Source organism: Condylura cristata, unplaced genomic scaffold (assembly GCF_000260355.1).
Source record: "Condylura cristata isolate star-nosed mole 26May11 unplaced genomic scaffold, ConCri1.0 scaffold00010, whole genome shotgun sequence".
Taxonomy (NCBI): Eukaryota; Metazoa; Chordata; class Mammalia; order Eulipotyphla; family Talpidae; genus Condylura; species Condylura cristata.
This window is the reverse complement of record NW_004567111.1, coordinates 37,196,815-37,215,285: the sequence shown is the minus strand read 5'-3', so window position 1 is coordinate 37,215,285 and position 18,471 is coordinate 37,196,815. Positions and strand designations below refer to the sequence as shown.

Genomic DNA, 18,471 nt, shown 5'->3' with positions numbered 1-18,471 from the left:
CTGCCTGTTCTGCTCCCCACTCTGTCTCTGGTAAATCCTCTCACCACCCCTACACCTCTGGCCTGTACCCTAGTTCTGTATGCACAAATAAATAAATCTTTGAAAAAAAATTGGGTAACAAATCAATGACTGCTTGAAAAAGGAGCAGAAAAATGCTTCACTGCATATTTACTCCTATGCTTCGCTGTATCACTGTTTTTGCGAGTTGGTACAAATAATGATAGAACCTGCTTATGAGAGGAATGTGTACTGACTATGGTAAAGTGGATTCATTTGAATGGAAAATTTTGACCATGGATTAATGAGTCAACAGTCTTAGCACTTTTCTCTTTTGAAACTCCTACAAAATTATTGCCCACGTAGCATCCTCATTGGAAGTACAAATATTGCATGGATGTTCTCAGAGTTCCGAGTGATTCTGATAACAGTTCTTTTTTTAAATGATCATTTAAACTAAAGTGTAATATTACCAAAAAAAAAAAAAGACCCAGATCCAGAGAAACATGTGCTGCCCACAGCTTGCGAAATATGACCTTACACAGTGTTTCTATATCAGGCAGAGCCCTGCACAGTGGAACAGCTGCATCTCAGGTTGAGACAAAGCAGCCAGCCCCGAGCCCCAAGCCCAGTTTCTTTCTCTGTCTCCCCACCACTTGTCACTGTCTGCTATCAGTGGAAGGAAGTTGCTGCCAGATGTAGACGGGTCATTGTCCACCTTTGTCAGCTGGTCTCATGAAAAGAAAGCTGAGGACTCTTGGACGGTGCTTCTCACACTTGCAAACAAATCCCTGAAGCTCTCCCTTAACTGCTGATTCTGACTCCGTAGATCAGGAGTGGGGCATGAAATTATATTTCTAGCAAGCGTCCAAGATCTACCCGCTGCCCTGGCGTGTGGCTGAACTTTGAGAAGACTGAGAATAATGCCCCTTGGCTGTCTCCTAGGATGCATCTTAGCAAGGGCAAATTTTCCATCTTCTGACCTAAATTACTGGAAAATTGCCCTAACCCTGTGTTTTACTTGGGATTATGGCATTTGGCTTCTATGAAATGGAGTAGAGACTTACTAAGTAGATTAAACAGATTATAAGAGTCTTATTTCAATCTGTGAGAAAGCAGTTTTACCAGATCCAGAGGATCTTTACATTAAGGGAATTTTTCATGCTACTGGTTTATAATCTTTCTATAAGATTAACAGCCAATGAATCAATCTATCAAACTCTAGGAACCTTGAATCCATTATCATTCTACTTAGTGGTAAAATCAATAAATTTAGAAATGGATTGGCTTTATTTTCCTTTTGGGTTGGATTTCAGTGAATGTTGGATAACTTTTTTCAGCTTTTTAGTGACTGCTAGATGTCTATAAAGTGCCATGATATACAAATTCTTTCCAGACTTATATTTAGGAAGTATTTTTATCTTTAATGAAATGCTCTGTATAATTGCAAGAAACAGGGCAAAGCTGTCTCTCTTCTGTTTGTGTTATAAATACAGTGACAGTGAGCAAAAAGATCCCAGCTCACTTTGACAGCTAGATGGTGGGTTCCTTCCCTCACCTAGCAAGTAGCCTGGAGGGAAGTGGACCACTTCTAGTTCAGCAGCTCGCCAGGTTGCTAGCTTGGCATTTCTTCTGCTCTTTTCCTCATTATTACAAGATAGCTGCGTCTAGGTTTAAGTGTCAAACCTTCAGTCAAAGTAGGAAAGAGGAGGATAAAGACGTCAGCCTTCTCCATTAGCTTATCCAGGAAATCCAAGTATTTCCCAGAATCTCCCAGCAGACCCCTGCTGATATGTCAATGACTAAAATAATGTCACATGACCAGTCCCTTCCCAACCCCCAGTGATGGAAGTCAAGAATAATTTTGGGCATAGATGATGATAGATGAGCCATCCAATTATACTGAAACCTTTCTTCTATTTAACTGTCTCTGTTGGCAGAAATTGTGGTAACGTTGAAAGTAGGAGAGGTACATGACATTCTTGAAAGGAACCCAGGTTCCAAAGATTCCTGATTAATCTGAAACATGAAACATCACCTGAAGTTCCTTCTGACATTATGTGACCTTGCCCTAAGGTAAAAGGGCCATGGAGTCCTCAGCCGAATCAGAGAGGCATTCACAGCATTTCGCCAAGACTGCAGAAGTTAGCAGTGAAGATTTCCTTTCCCTTTATTTAGATTGATATGGAACTTTGAAAAGGAGAACTTTCCATCTCCATCTCCCCCGTCTGCCCCTATTTTGTCACAGCACCCTGCTGTTGCCAGGGGTTTCTCTGCTGCTGAGGCCCTCAAGCAGTAGCATTTCCCCTTCCTGCATGCTCTGGGTGAGACCATCCTCACTACGAAACCAGGAAAGGGCATTGCAGCGCTCGTTCATTATTTGATCTCTTGCTTTTGACACTTGAATGTAATTCTTAGCATTAAACTTTGCATATTTGACATTTGTTTTGAACTGGCCATGGATTCTCTTCTAATCTTAATTCAAATTTTATTTACAAACACCAAGTTTCTTGGTGACTATATCTAAGGAAGGATTCCTTAGCATTTGTCTCTGGTTTTGAATTTTACTGGAACTTCTGAATTCTATGTCTTTTTGCAGAACTAAGACATTGGTGACTGCCATTATGATACTAGGTGAATCTAGACAGGAATGTCTTGATTTACTTGTACTTTCAGCAGGGTTGTATGTTCACATGGAGTATTTGTTCTTTGGACACTTGCATCCAGCAGCAGAAGCATGCTGTGTCACAATTTCTTCCCTGTCCCCATCGCCCATGGATGTGAGCCTCCAACAGGATTTGGAGTCCATATTTCCAGCCTTCTGGAAATTTGTCATGTCCAGGGCCTGTGTTACTGAAGAAGTACACACGATCATCATTCTCTCCAGTAGAAGGGAATCTATTAATGCATGTTCAAAAATATAACACTTTTTTGAGATCTAGTTTAAGAAGTTATTTTTCCAGAAGTATCTATATTTTAAAGACGATCGGGAATTATTCAGCCATGATGGAATGGAAACTTTCAGCAGTTAGTCTGATCAGGGCCTTTTAAATCATACTGTGTGGATGGGACCATGCCTGCCTGCTTTTACCAGGTTTTTAAAGATTTAGCCTCGTTCACACAGTATAGTCAAAAGATGTTTGGGTGAAGTAGCTTTCCCCAAGTAACTGGAAATGCTGCAGGTGTCTGGGGTGTGGGTGCAGACTGAATTGTGAGAAAGAAGCACTCAGGGAGGAGATGAGAAACTCAAAAGAAAAACTGAATCTGCTCCTCAGTTTTCCTTAGATATTGTTTTTACTAAATACTTTAGGGTAAACACTATAATTTGTGTGGTGGAAAAGGAAAAATGATGAATTAACTCTCTAACATCATACATTAAAATTAAAAGTGAAAAGCATATTTGGAGGCATTCAGCCATTCTGCGTCACCAGGACCACACAATATGTTCCCAGTTAATAAATACTTATGGTGACAGTGGTGAAAATATGAGTGCTTCTTTCTAAACATAGGACATTTCACTAGCAAGTCAGTTGAAAGAATATGAACCAAGTTTTTAAAGATTGAAAGAAACATAGAAAGGGTAATGTTAAGATATTTGGAAGTGACAAAAATTGGGTGACTAGTTAAATACATACAGTGGCAAAAATATACCCTTGCTTTTAGGAGCTACAAAAAAAATGTCAGTTTATGGAACAAGAAAATGATGGGTCTCTAAACACACTACTTTGATGAGCCACAGCTGGTGACTGTGCTGTGTGTCGTTGGCTTATCAGTGTTGTTTGTGGGTGCTTGTGCTGAAGTGTTCACAGTTGTCTGTAGCAACTGCTAGAAGTTGGTTGGGTTTTCCTTCTAGACCAGTTGTGGCCCTCAAAACTCCTAGGAATCACGAATTCATAATCTCTGCATTGGAAAGTTTCTCTAGCAAAGCAGTTCCTAACCTTCTGAAGGATGAGGACACCTTTTAACCTAAAACAAAACAAAACAAAATAAAACTTCAAGGACCAACATTAATTGTGCTGTTAATACCTGTACTTTGAGAATCTGACAAATTCAGTGACATTCATAATTAGTGTGTTCTTTATTAGTCATAACAGCCAAAAATTTGAACAGGAGTACTATATATTGACAAATATTTTGCATTCTACCTAAAGCAACACTTGTGTCGATGAATTTGCACACTTCTAATAATTATTCCATTCCTTACAACCATCCCATCGCGGGGGGTGGGGGAGAGATGTGTTTTTTTCTCCAGAAATTGGGAAACCCTGTTTTGGACAAAACTTTGATAATCTTGCCAGGTTATTGTCCAGCCTGTACAATCTTTCAGTGGCTGAGAACTCACTATTCAAAGAGGTATCTAATTCTGTCTGTGAATTGTTGTCTTGACTGGGCTTAATTATCTTGAATTCATGTTTCTATTACTTACATAACTTGTTCCTAACTGCTTTCTTAAGTCATGCAGATAAATCTAGTGTCTCTTCTATAGGCAGCCTTTGAAAAGCAAAAGACATATGTGGAATATGGAGTGGGGGAAGGAATTAACAAGACTACACCAAAACCAGCCCTAGAAATATGACTGCAGCATTGAGGCTACTAGAGGGGGTGGAGGTACAGGTGGGTGAAAGGAGGAGGGAGCCCAATGGCTGATGGCAAAATGTTCCTGGTACACACATCTGTTGAGGGGTGAACTCTTCCTTCTAAATTATATAAAATGTTGTGAATCAATGTTACTTCAATGAAAGAAAATAATTACAAATCATACCACCAATTGCTTTTTTATTGATTCCAAGTAGTATTTTAAACTCTTTCCCCTCAAAAGTGAGTGGTTTTTATCGATATATTGCAACCAAAAAAAAAAAAGTAAAATAAAAGATGCTTTACTTTCAAGGAGGAAAACTATAGACAGCATTGAAACTTTCCTGCGCTGACTCTTCTCCAGTTAAACCTCCCTGGCTCCATGGAATATGATATGCCTAGATGGTTGTTTTTTTTGGAATTGTTAAGTTTTAATATTTGAAGGGTCCTATGATGATACTACCTGGGGAATCCAATCCATGTCCCTTTTATAAAACTACCTTTACTATTCATTCATTCTTAGAATGTAGTACCTGTTCTCCAGGGTAAAATATAATTTGTACGTACATCTGGCTGTAAAGGACAGTACCGGAAAGGGAACGATTCAGGTGATGCCAAATGAGGGTAGTAAATAGCTAAAATCTTGGGTTTTATGGCCCAGAAAAAGAATATGTTTGTTTGTTCTGTTTTGCATTACCTTGCCACTTCATTTCCAATTCCACTAACTTAGTATTGCATTGTGTGAAGGATTGGGCAGCGGGACACAGGAGTTTTGGCCAGATCTGTGACCTTGAGAAAAACTTTAGTTGCTCAGAAGCTGTTTCATCTTCTATAAAACGGATAGAGTAACTCCGATGCTGTTACTCTGCAAAACATTGAGTATTATTGTCCCACATGCGATGTCACCTAAAGCCTGCACAGCCCTACCTCCCTCCTGTCACTAAGATGAAGAAAGATACTAGAATCGTGCTCCCTGCTGCTCTTGCCCCTGCGGCTGCTTTCCCCACTTCAGAAGGTCTGCAATGCCTGTTGCCACCCAACATGTTATTTTCACATTCTCTGATGCTTTGGTTTGTATTTTGATTGTTTTCCTTGAATTGTCTGTGTGGCCTACCCTCCAGAAGTGATATATCCCTGACTTCAATAAGAGCAGGGAGGCTCTGTCATCTAAACTTGTTCTGCTTCTTCCCTCTCCACTGTGGAAATTAATAATGCCTTTACTCATCTTTCCCTCCTTCCCGTCTCAGAGTAAGCTTTGTCCTTAATTCTGTCCAGAGCTAATCCATCTCTTGGTGGTCTGGATCCTTGAATATAGCACTCCTTTCCTCTCTCCTTTGTCTCAGCTACTTCTCTAGTCTACACAGTCTTCCAACCTGCTGCTTGCCTGTCATTGCTCTTGATCACACCTGGGTCCTGGGTCCCTGCAAAACAGTTGCTACCCTATCCTTGTCTTCCCCTTGATTCTGACAAGTCCTCCTTCGTGCCACAGTCTCCCCAAGAAGGTCAGCTCATCCCCATTCTGGGATTGGTGACTGCGGGTCCGTGGCTCTGTTAGTCTGGGGTGTGACTTTATCCCTTGACCTGGGGTCTGCATGTCTAATTCCAACAGCTAAGACATGCTGCCTGAGCGCACATCTCTGACTCTAGCCAGAGTGTGGTGGAGGAAAGAACAGGACCTTGAAGTTCCACAAACCTGGTTTTGAATTCTGCTTTGTAGCAGTCATTCAGCCCTATGAGCCTCACTTTCCTCATCTTTGAGCTGTCTGGTGCAAAGCTGTTCCATCGCTCAGCTGAGATCATGAAGAAAAGTCACATAGAAGGCACTAGAACATGGGAACTCTTGTTAGAGCTAACTGTTCTGGAACACAGAAAACAGACTCCCACACCTGCCACCAGCCTGACCTCTTGGAACGGTGGTCCCACAATTCTACTCCCTCATTGCCTCCTCTCCCACAGGATTGGGGAAGGGTCTTATGCCCTCTGCATTTCCACGCTACATCCCTCCAGTCACCATTCTCGTGTAAGTTGAATACCCTAGAAGGGTGTGTTCCCACAGTTTCTGTTTTGCCCTAGTAAGAAGACCACCAGACCCTCAGCTCCAAGGCACATACTAGAGGGTGGTCCCCAGGGAAAGGGGAGGTTCCAGGTTCCCTGCCCCACCCAAAGGAGGGTGGAGCTGAGAAGGGAAAAGAAGCTGGAGAGGAGATGGGAGGAGGAAGTAGGATGGAGAGCCAGAAGGAGCCTTGAGGGAGGCACATGGAGCAGAGAGACGTGTAAAGAAGCTGTGTTTGCTTCTTGGTCCTGGACCAGTTGAAACAGATATGGGTGAAAGACTGTGAGAGGTTAACTATGGCAGCTTTTATATTAATTTTGATTTTGTTCATTCTCTCCCAGGCTTCTGTGACTGTTTCTGAACCTTTCTATAGCTCCCTGCCAGAAGGTGCTTTAGACTTGTGACAGGTTTTCAGGCCTTGTTCTAGGCCAATCCCATTTGGGTGAACTTTTACCTACAAGGAAATGGATGACTTTGGGTGCTTGATTTAGTAACTTTATTCTTTGTCTTTTCTGCATTGTTCACTGAATGTATTAAGGTTCCTTTCCACTAAAGGTCTTACATGTTTTTGTCTTGATGTGTCAGGTGGCAGAATCTTTTTAGAGCAGGCAGGCTTGGGGGTTTGGGGGTGCTCCTCTCCCTGCCCTGTAATAACATCTCAAGCCCCAGTCTTAGGTTGTGACTTGTGCACTAATTCCTCAGGAGCTGAACTCCTTTCTCAGAGGTCAAAGTTCAGCCTACAAGACCCTGAGCCTCTTTCTTATCTCTCTCTGCAGTCTGTTAGCCTGCAGAATAGCTCTTGAAACCTCTCCTCTGTGACAGATTTCCTTCAAACTCCATTCTGTCTCTGCTTTTTCTCCAGCCTGCTAACCTGATAGCCCCTGTCCTCTTACACGACTTTCTTGCTTAGGTAATTTCATGCACTTTAACAACTTTAACCATCATTTGTATGCTGCTAACTTCCAAATCCCTATAATGGAAGTCTATGTCCTCCTGCCTCCAGACCCATTTCTAACAGCTTCCCACACAAGTATCCAGAGGTACAAACTGTACACATCCAACAGTTTCTTTTTCCCTTCCTCCAGTATTCCCTAATTCTGTTAGTCAAGCCATTGCTCACCCACCAATTATCAAATTCAGTTACCAGCCACTGACCCTGCTTTCTCCATTTCCCCCCAATTCCCGTTCCACCCATCTCCATGATTCAAAGTTATGTCTTTCCTACCTTTTCACTGTGTAGTTCAAACTCACAGTGCTTTTATCTAACCAATTTCAGTAACCTCCAAGGAGTCTCTTAGCTTCCCTCAACCCCCGGCCAGAGATAGCTCTTTAAAATAGAGATTTTACATTGCCACTTGCTTAAATGTCTGTGACAAGTATTTTCTGAAATAAGCAGTGAGCTATTTCTTATGCCTCACAATCAGGTTCCAATTTGTCCTTTTATGCTTGCCCCTTGCCAAAAGCTCTCTGGACCTAGGCTGAATGGATATGGCCTGTATTTAGTTTGCAACTTCAGTTCATCAACTGATCATTTTTCCTCACAGCTCCTGTCCTGTGCCAAGCAGCCCAGTTATGCTTGAATTGTTTAGCATATGTAGGTGATTCAATCATAGAAACTTTCTTTTGGTGGGTATTTTTAGGCATCAAGTGACATAAACACTCTACACATTAATCATGGAGTTTATACATTTCAGAGGAAATCTATGTGATAGCATCTGTGAAACGTTTGAAAGAATATGGCATAATGACATTAGCAGAGCGCCTCTCCATAACTTGCTCCAGTTAACACTGAACTCTTATTTACCCAGGCTAAGGGAAGGAAATAGCACAAATAGCTCACAGCATTAAGTATAGAAATACTCCTATTTTGTCGTTACATTATAGTTTTTTTCTATCTTACAGAGCCACTTGTATAAGGTAACGTTAATAAAAGAAAGCTTTGGTTAAGTTCATACAACTAATTCCTAATTCTAGATATCAAGGAGTTAATGGTAAAATGGGGAGTGACTCAAATGTATGGGAATTTCAGGAATAGGGCTCACTGGAGGACCATGTTTGTCAAGATAATATCAGTTTACAACTATAGCTTGGGCTGAGAATATGTTTTTCTGCCTTCTTTTGACTGTTACTTACATTTTATGCAGCCATATCTTATGTCTTGGCTGAAGATTGTCATTAATGCTTTCTGATTTATACTCTGTAATGCTAGGCATTAGAAATTTGGTGACTTTGGGCTTCTTTGTTGTTATGTATAAATGTGTAAAGCATATTCATATACCAGAGTCTATAAAATATACTCATTGTTGAAGTGAGAGGTCATTCTATTTTTACTCACTTTCACTTTAATTGCAAATTGTTAGTGCAGGAATCCTCCACAAAAAGGGTTATGCAAGCATGCCCGAATTGCTTGAAATATTTTCCACTTCTCTGACTTCCCATGGGGAAAGCCACTAGATTGCATTTGTGACATCTTAGTTTGTTCAAGCAGCCTAACTGGGATTTAAAAGCTTACCGGTTTAGAGAAGAACATCCAGGATTGGAACTCTTGTCTTCATTTACTCTTCAGCATCTGGAAATGTGTAAATTGATGATGTAAAATACAACCCACGTGACAGCAGCTATTATTAAACTTTTGTTTGTTCAATATCCCACTTTTACATTTATTCTTTAAAATGATTTTTAAAAAATAGATTTGAATTATGTACAGGACTTTCATCAGAAAATGAAGTGCAGTGTTATGTTTTTTTTAAAAAATGGTTTGCATTATGGTGATGGCACATGGGTGACTTGGTGATGGGAAACCCGCGGGGATTACAATTGAGATGGAAAAAAAATGTACAAAATGATGTAAAAATAAACTTTTGAAAAAAAATGGTTTGCCCCTCTTATGGTAGAAATAATAGTCTTGAGCACAGGTAACTTTCCTGCGTCTTGGGCAGAAGCACCTAATCACTCTGTCTCATCTGTCAGAGCCACCTAATTACAAGCACAGGCCCTTTCGCAATGTAGTATAGTAATGCCAAACAATTAATTAAGGCTCAGAGGAAAACAGTTGTTTAAAGGTCTATGCTCTACTCAAAAAGTAAAACTCAGTGACCTTATTTTGATTCTCTCTTGTGCTTTCTCACATATCCCATCCATGTACCCATGCAAATTTCATTTGTCCTAATTTTGAATTTCTGCTGTCTAACATTCAATGTAATTCAAACTAGGCAGGGAAAAAAGCCAAATCAAGCAATTCATGTTTGTCTCTCAAATCTTAGTATGCATATAAATCATTGGGGATCCTGTCTGATTGTGTAGGTGTGAAGTGGAGTACAGGAGAGCATTTCTAGCAAACTCCCAGGTATATGCTGCTGGTCCCAAATCGCAACTGGAGTGGAAAGATATTGCTATTTGTTGCTCTTCCCGATGAGAATTTAGACTTCATCTTTTCAGACGTCTGTTGAAAATTTGCCTGTCTTACTTGCTTGCTACAAGAGACACACCCCAGACTGAATAATTGTACTTCACTAAAATCTGGTTTTCTCCTTGGCCTTTCTGCTATTCATCCACTACAACCCTTAAAGAAGCAGCACAGAGGACTCTTGATGGATCACGTAAGGAATACATTCAAGCTGTGGTCATTTCTGTCTGTTTTAGAAACAAAAAGACACACACCTTCTCTTTCATTTAAATTGAGTTATTAGGCGTCCATGTACAGATTTGAGAAAATGCATTAAACAGGTAGGAAGATGCCAGAAACTTAAGCTCATATGCCTCAGTTTCTTCCTCAGTAAAAACAACAAGGCTGAATCTGATCTCTAAAGCCCCTTCCTGCTCTAATCCATTACCATTGAATGTCATTTAATCATCTGGATGAATTCTTACTGGCTTAAACCAATGATTAGGTGTGCCTTTAAGAAGGTAGACTGTTACAGGGTGGCCCAGAGTGGACAGGGCCGCCTGTCTGTGGGGCCTCACCTGAGCACTCACAACTCACTTATACTACAGGTACACACAAAAGGGTCAATAACGGGTTTATTTACAAAAGGGGAAAAGAATACAACCCAGGAAAGAGAGTGGGATACAAAGTAACTGGAATACCTTGGCTAGGCTGACTGAACACCTTGAGTCAAGCGGTCCAAAGAGCCATTTCCCCAGGGAGAGAGTGCGAGATGCAATCGCGCCCTATTTATCCCCCAAATGTCCCAGAATTCCTGCTAGCTCCGCCCTTGGGTCCTCGCAGTTCTCTCCCTGGTACTACTGGGAATTGTAGTTTCCAATCACTGGAGTAGGGTGTAGGGTCCAGAAAGCTGGAGTAGACTCTGCATAAGACTCTGCAGAGTTCCTTTAGGACATCCTTCCCCTTAACAGTTCTATTAATAGCTCTATTAATGCTAACCCCTGTTGAACTCAACTGGTCCAGTTCCCATCTCTGTGATTTTGTTACAGGGTAGCCCAGAGTGGACGAGGCCGCCTGTGTGTGGGGCCTCACCTGTGCGCTCACAATTCAGTTACACTGCAGGTACACACAAAAAGGTCAATAATGGGTTTATTTACAAAAGGGGAAAGGAATAGGAAACAACCCAGGGAAAGAGAGCAGGATACAAAGTAAGTGGAATACCTTATGGCTAGGCTGACTGAACACACCAAGTCATGTGGACCGGAGAGCTGCTTCCCAAGCGAGAGAGAGCCAGATGCAATCTTGCCCTATTTATCACCCAAATCTCCCAGAATTCATTCATGCTAGCTCCGTCCTTGGGTCCTAGCAGTTCTCTCCCTGGTACTGCTGGGAGTTGTAGTTTCCAATCACTGGAGTATGGTATAGGTACAGAAAGCTGGAGTAGGGTGTGCAGTCCATAAGACTCTGCAGAGTTCCTTTAGGACATCCTTCCCCTTAACAATTGCAAGAGTATATTGCTCAACCCACAAGAGTAGTGCAAAGACAATGCATCCTCATTAGTTATACCTACTTGACCTTATGGCTGGACTCTGAGTATTTGAATTTGGGCTCTTTTGGGGGAAGGGAACAGTCATGAAAGCTGTTCAGGTTGCCAAGACCCTAGGGTTTGGCTAGACTAGAATTTACCTAAAACACACAAAATCCGCCTAACATCAAACAGGAAGTAGGAAGTGAATCTAAGAAGTGAAGCCAGAGATGAAAGCTAGAGAATTGCCAAGGAAGTGAGTGGAACCACAATGAAGAACGTACAACGTGTTTAGAATCCAGGAGGTTTGGGATCAGGCTGGGACACAGAATGTGACAGAATGTGGGGTGAATGCTTCTGAATGGAGATTCCGAACACTCCGAGGGGGAGGAGCTAATTTTTGAGTCTTAGATGAAAGGTGCTCCTCAGAAATGGCCAGAGAGCTTTCTGAGAGGAAAATGCTACTCTTTTTTTTTTCTTTCTCTCTAATATGTGCCTGAGATGGAAATAAGAATAAAATAAGAGATGTAAAGTAAGAAAGAAATGAATGAATGAAATAACCTATTTTTAGATCACGCAATATATCCTCTTTCCAGTTTCTTTGCCACCATGCAAAATAATATTCTCATTATTGCTCAAGCAAACAAAAGGGAATCCACAATACTCTAATTTCTTTCAATTTCAATTTATATGATAGACTGCAGAAGAATTAGTTCTTTTGTTTGTGCCTTGGTTATTTCTAAATATTTTTACAGTTACTTGAATTATATTATTCTATCATAATAAACCCTTTGAAGTTAAATGTAGTGTTTCACAAAATTTTATATGTCTAATCTAGCTAGCACTTAATAAATAGAGGTAGAAGTGGATCACCCATGTTCATGTGTTTGGTCATTGGAAGGATTCAACATCCTAGCCACTTAAAACAGTATCTTTCTTTCTATATTATTCTTTAATAATCAGATACCTGTGCGTTACACTTGACCAAATGTTCTTATAAATACACCCCATTAAAAGAAAATAATAATGAACAACTATATAATAGTGACATTTTATGGGGATGGAATGGGTAATAGGATCAAAAATGGGGTGGAGGGAAGTACACTGGACTATGGTGATGGCACACGGGTGAATTGGTGGTAGGAAGCCCACAGGGATTACAACTGAGATGGAAAAGGCACAAAATGATGTAAAAAGGAACTACTATATTATTATTTTTTTAAATCCACCCTATTAAAACGTTCACATTATCATTTTAGGGTTATATTAGTGTTTTTTTAAGTTAAGAACGCCTTTTATAATGGAGTCCTCACATTTTAAAAACCATGAAAGATAGAGAGTATCCTACAAATCTTCTCTGTCACATTTATGTACAATCATCTATATGATTTCAGGGGGGTCTTAAGAATCCCTTGTAGCCCTGGACAGAACTATAAAGCTGATGGAAGTAAAGCCTAACATATCTGCTGGAAAAGGACAAAGGTTTTCTGCAGCTAAAAGTGTCTCCTGTTTTCCACCCACACACTTAACCCCAGCCCTGCCACCAGCATTTAGAAATGCAGAGGACAATGAGCTCTTCCATACCTATCTTGAAACCAAAATCAGAAAACGTGCAGAAGGCAGGGATTATGGAAAAAAAAAAAAAAAAAGGCCAATGTGATCATGCTGGGGGAGTCTGGGAGAACAGGCAGGTGTTTTAGAAATTGCCAGCTGATGAAAGCAAGTGCACAGAATTATCTCCACCCTGCCTCTGGCCCATGGGAACCTCTGACTGCCCTTGGATAAGTTGTGGATAACAAGCGCTGATCCTGAGCCCGAAAAGCCCCCACTTTTTTTTGGGGGGGGTGTATTTCTTTCCCACTGCCTTAAGCTTCAAAACAGTATGTGTGTGGACTTGATGTGTGGGAAAGGTTTCCAGGAGAAGGAGAATTAGGTCTTCCATATGAAAAATTGAAGCTAACATGTCAAATGTTGATTTTACTTTAATTTCCTAACAGCTTTATCCCAGAAGCAAGGATTTCCAAGTTACTGTTTCAATAGAAGATATTTCAATATCCTTTGCAATTTTGAAATCAGAAATTTTCTCTGAGACAAGTTGTCATGACATGATGAAAGAGGAAAGAAAAAAAAATCTGTTGAGATCTCAAATTTCACTCCCTTTCGCACTTTTTTTTTCCCATAGAAGAACTAAGCTGTAGGCCAGGGGTACAGGGGGTGAGAGGATTCACTGGAGACACAGTAGGGAGCAGAACCGGGAGATGTACTGAAATACACTGCTGAGGGGAGCTGCATTGGCACAGAGAGGTCTGCTGCACCATATGTGGGTCAGCTCCCTGGCCTGGGATCAAATTCAGGCCATAGTGGTGATAATCCTGAGACTTAACCCCTAGGCCACCAGGGAGGCCTTCATACTCTTTCTTTTCACTCTTTCTGCTGGATAACCTGCCACCTTAAAGCTATCAGGATCTATTTGGTATTCGAAACAAGCTCCTCAGTCTCTTAGTAGGATGGAAGTCACTTTCCCTGATCCCCATCATTTGGTTCAGTATCTGATTTCCCAACACAGTGAGAGAAAGATAGATTGATGAACAGCATTTTGATACATAGAAACATAGCCATTGATTACCAATGATATCATTATAGTTTAATAGACAGTATCAATTTTGATTTGCATCACCAGATTAAGTATAACTATAGAGCAGGAGTAGTATGTATTCCACTCAATTAACTATGAAGAAATGAATTGCCTGCAGCAAGCTTCACATTCAGGTTTCTCAAAATAAGAGGGAAGCAATTGGCAGCCAGAGTGACAGATATTAAGAGGTAGGCATAAGGTGAACACCCTGCCGAAGGGACGAATCTGGATTTAAACTTGATTGGAGCATCATTTGACAGTAGTGAATAAGGAGTGGATGTACACACAAAATAGTAGTTTTCCTACTAGTTTGTTCCTACCCATTTTTGTTCACTAATTAATACTCTTAATTATAATCGGATACAAATAAATACTATAATTCATAGTGTTCTTAAGCAAAGACATTTAGTTTTGTACAAAAAGGGAGGGATAGTTTTCCTTATGATGTGACTTGTCTCAGGTTTCTATGGACAGAAAGAACATAAAGTTTCCATTTTTCAAACTGAACACCCTTTAGCAGCAAGCAAAACACACACACAGAATGCCATCAAATAAATGCTACCACACTAATTGTTTCCTTTGGCAATGAAAGGTGAGATATGGTATACTTAGGAATTCAAGCAAATATATTTAGCCTTTTGGCAATTTTTTTTGCTACTTAACTGCATGGGTTCAGACAGGCACTTGGCATGTCTAGGGCCCAGTTCCCTGTTGGTAAAAGGAGAGGACTATAGTTGTAGAACTCAGCACTTCTTAAACACTTTAACCATTCAAAGACTGTTCCGTCATGTGTTATCTTTAATCCTTGAAGCAACTTTCAAAAAAGGATGTCATTATCTTCACATTACAAAGGAAAGAGTTGAGGTTGGGTCAGAAAATCAATTTTCCAGGAATGACGTAAGAAACAAGTGATGCACCTGCTGTTAGAACCCTGCCCATGGGATGCCAAGAACTTTGTCCCAAGGTGCTGGTACCATTAATAATTTGCTAGAACCACTGTAGTGAAGTTTCAGAGACTGTGGGGCTGGACAACAGTATTTGCTTGTATTACAGGTCTGGAAGCCAGAAGTTGAGATCAAGTTATTGCAGGGTTGATTTCTTCTGCAGCTGTAAAGGAGAGACACTTTTATTCCTCTCTCCTGGCTTTGGTGGTTTCTGTCAACCTTTGGTGTTCCTTGGCTTGTAGCAGGATAACTCTGGTTTTCACGTGACTTATATGCATGTTTGAGTCTAAATTCTCCCCCTTTTTAGTTCAGTCATATTGGATTAAGCAATCAATCTACTCCAGTATGACCTCATCTTAACTATTTTAATTTGCAAACAAAACCCCCCATATTTCCATGTAAGTTTATATTCAGGGAGACTTAAAATTAGGACAACAACATATGAATTTGGGGGAGGGGGTGTGGCAGAATTCAAGCCATAATAATGCTTATAAACTTTATAAGGCTCCAAGATATAAATATATATGTTTATTAATAATAGGATATGTCATAGTTCCCCATGTCTGCATATGTCAGTGTATGAACTCTCTGTGTGTGTACTTAGTGCTGCACCTTCAGAAGCTTAAGAAAAGCCATGTTTAGGGGCCCTCTCTGGGGGCACAGTGGGTTAAAGGGCAGTTCTGCAAGCAAGCCACTGCTGCTTCAGTGAGAATTCGATCCCCAGCCTTAGAGGTGACCCACATGATGCAGAAGACCTCTTCTGACCCATCCACTGCTCCCCTCAGCAGTGTACTTGATCAATCTACCCGTTCTGCTCCCCAATTTGTCTCTGGTGAATCCTATCACAGTGCTTGCACCTCTGTCCTGTACCCCAGTTATGTATGCATAAAAAAATAAATCTTTTAAAAAAATAAGAAAAGCCATGTTTACTTGGGATGACCAGGGAATGCTGTAATGATAGTTGCACCAAGTATGAAAAAAATGGCATAGATGTTGGTGTCAGTAGAGAGGGGGAGGAGTGTTCCTTCCGTGGAGAATAGCATGCATTTGTTAGAAGTTGTGAGACATATTGTAAGCATATTGTCTCTCTCAGGAGCTTACAGTCCTGCTCCAGAGGCACAAATCAACCTCAAGAAAAGTTAACTATTAAGAGAAAACTTCACAGTCTGGTCTTTATCAGTACTCATGCGGGTAACTGTGTACTACAGCGGACTGCAGTCACAGAAACGTTGTTGGCTCCAGCTTTGAGGAATGTTCACCTGCGAATAGTGACATGAACTGGGCTTTTAAAAAAGGTGGGACTTGGAGAGAAGAAGAGTAGGCACAGGGGTTTCCAGGTGACACCAAGTAGTAATGAAAGCCATAGGACATGCTCTAGGACTAAAACACTAGGTTCGTGTAGGGGAATGTGTCAGGGTACGAATGGAAAAGATGTCCATTCTGTTTCCCAGAATCCTGCACCAAAGATACTGTCTAGAAAGCATTTACCAAAGTATATGGTCAAAACTTGTGCTCCGTAGAACATTGATAGGGGTTCCTTAAAAAAAAAGTATGGGTTTAATAAGTGTAGCAAATAGTGGATTAATTAACAGTAAGATTTCCATCAGGTCCTGGCAGAAAATGATAGCATGCTCAAAGTGAGTCATTTCAGTAAGTTTGGTCAATGGCTAGGCAGGGTTTGAGGAATGCATAAAGGACAGTGACCTAGAGCTATTAACGATCCCTGGGCTTAAAGAATGAGGGAGAGAAACGTTATAGTACCTGGGAGGGATACCTGCAGGACCTGTCCTTAAATTGGGTTACAGCCAGCCCATGATGACTTGCTGGGCAAAGCCAGGAAAATAAATATACCCACAGCACTTTGCCCCTCTCCTGGATCTCCTGGCTCTCGCTGTTCAGATCCGGCTGAGGTCAAAGGCAAGGGGATGCCCATTAATCTGGGGCATCAAGGCTGTCTCCTGGGTACAAAGGCTGCCCAGAGGACATGGTGGTATCAACCGAAGGCTGCTAACACAGTGAAACTATTACTTCTCAGAAGGACTTCTTAGAGTAGTTCATATTTTAATGTGATAATCAGCCTACAAAGGAGGCTGTGAAAGGCAGTATCCCTAAACTAACTCTACCACAAAATTCTTTTTTGAAGGCTCTCTAGGACCAGTGATCAAAGGAAAACCAAATTGGGAAGCTTTGATCTGTGGGATGGAATCTAAGCTTCTTATGTCAATCAAACTTCTTTCAAAAAAAAGAGTTAGAAACCAATCTCAAGCTAGTTTAAACAGAAATCATTTGGGTTTGCACATAATATGGTGAGTTATGGGGAGGGGGGGCTTTGATTTCAGGCACAGGTGAACCCAGGACCTTTAATAGTGGTCTAAGTGCTATCTGTTACTCTGTCTCATGCATGCGCCACAAGGACAGTCCCCTACTGATGTCCCACATCACGTCATTACAGTTTATTCCAGAAAAAAACAGTGAAGAAGAGACTGAATTCACTCTCCCTTCATCCATATGCAAACCTGATAATTATGAGTGTTCCTCCCTGGATAAAATATCCATCTCTAAACAACTCCTCTGATCAGACATTGAGGTCCCTTGATAGAAACTACTCAGCTTTTTGAAGGTGGATAAGGTGACTGATCCCATTTTCTCAGCCTCACCAGGACAATATTATCCCAAAAGCTAGGCAAGACTACCCCCAAAGAAATAAGAAAGAAGGTCATGAAAAAGCTCGTAAACTTAGTGCAAACTAACACTATAGCTATCATGATCGACCATATTTCTTTACAGGGATTTCATGATCTTCCAAATTTGGCCTCCAACAATGATAACAAAGCCCACTGCACTGCTATATGAACTCCCTGCTCTAGCCAGAATAATTACTTACTGTTCCTTGAACACATCAGAAAATCCCATGTTTGTTCCACAGCCTTTCTTTTAATTTGAACTGTGCTGGATCCAAATCTAGTTCAAACCTACAATGAAGTCTGTCTACTGTGTTTGCCTTCCCTCATCACAGACAACAGTTCCTGTATTCCCTGCTCTTAACTCTACTTGCATAAAATGTCAGCATCAACCATTTAATCATTATGACACACTGACTTTTTGGTATACGTGTGTGTGAAACCTCTGTCCCTATACACATAACTGGATAGTAAACTCCTTAAACACAGTGACATATCTTCATAACTTCATACCCTTTTTACTTACCTTGCCAGGCATACTGTAGATGTTAATCAGTTGTACTTGGGTTTCCATTTCAAAATCTCAAGGTTAGTTTCCCACCTTTCTTGCTTTCCTGCATTTTCATCAAAGAAATGAATAATTACACTAATATTAAGGACCAGGAAATCCACACTA

General features: G+C 40.8%; 1 long non-coding RNA gene across 1 annotated transcript in view; it reads right to left on the bottom strand.

Annotated features, from left to right (window-relative positions):
- Nucleotides 1-9,137: 9,137 nt before the first annotated feature.
- LOC105853484 overlaps nucleotides 9,138-18,471 on the bottom strand; it is a 36,154-nt gene continuing 26,820 nt past the window's right edge. Inside the window, exons 2-3 of the long non-coding RNA XR_001145331.1 lie at nucleotides 18,322-18,409; nucleotides 9,138-9,194 (exon numbers count right to left, since the gene is read on the bottom strand). This is a non-coding gene — a long non-coding RNA (uncharacterized LOC105853484). The remainder of the gene's footprint in view (nucleotides 9,195-18,321; nucleotides 18,410-18,471) is intronic.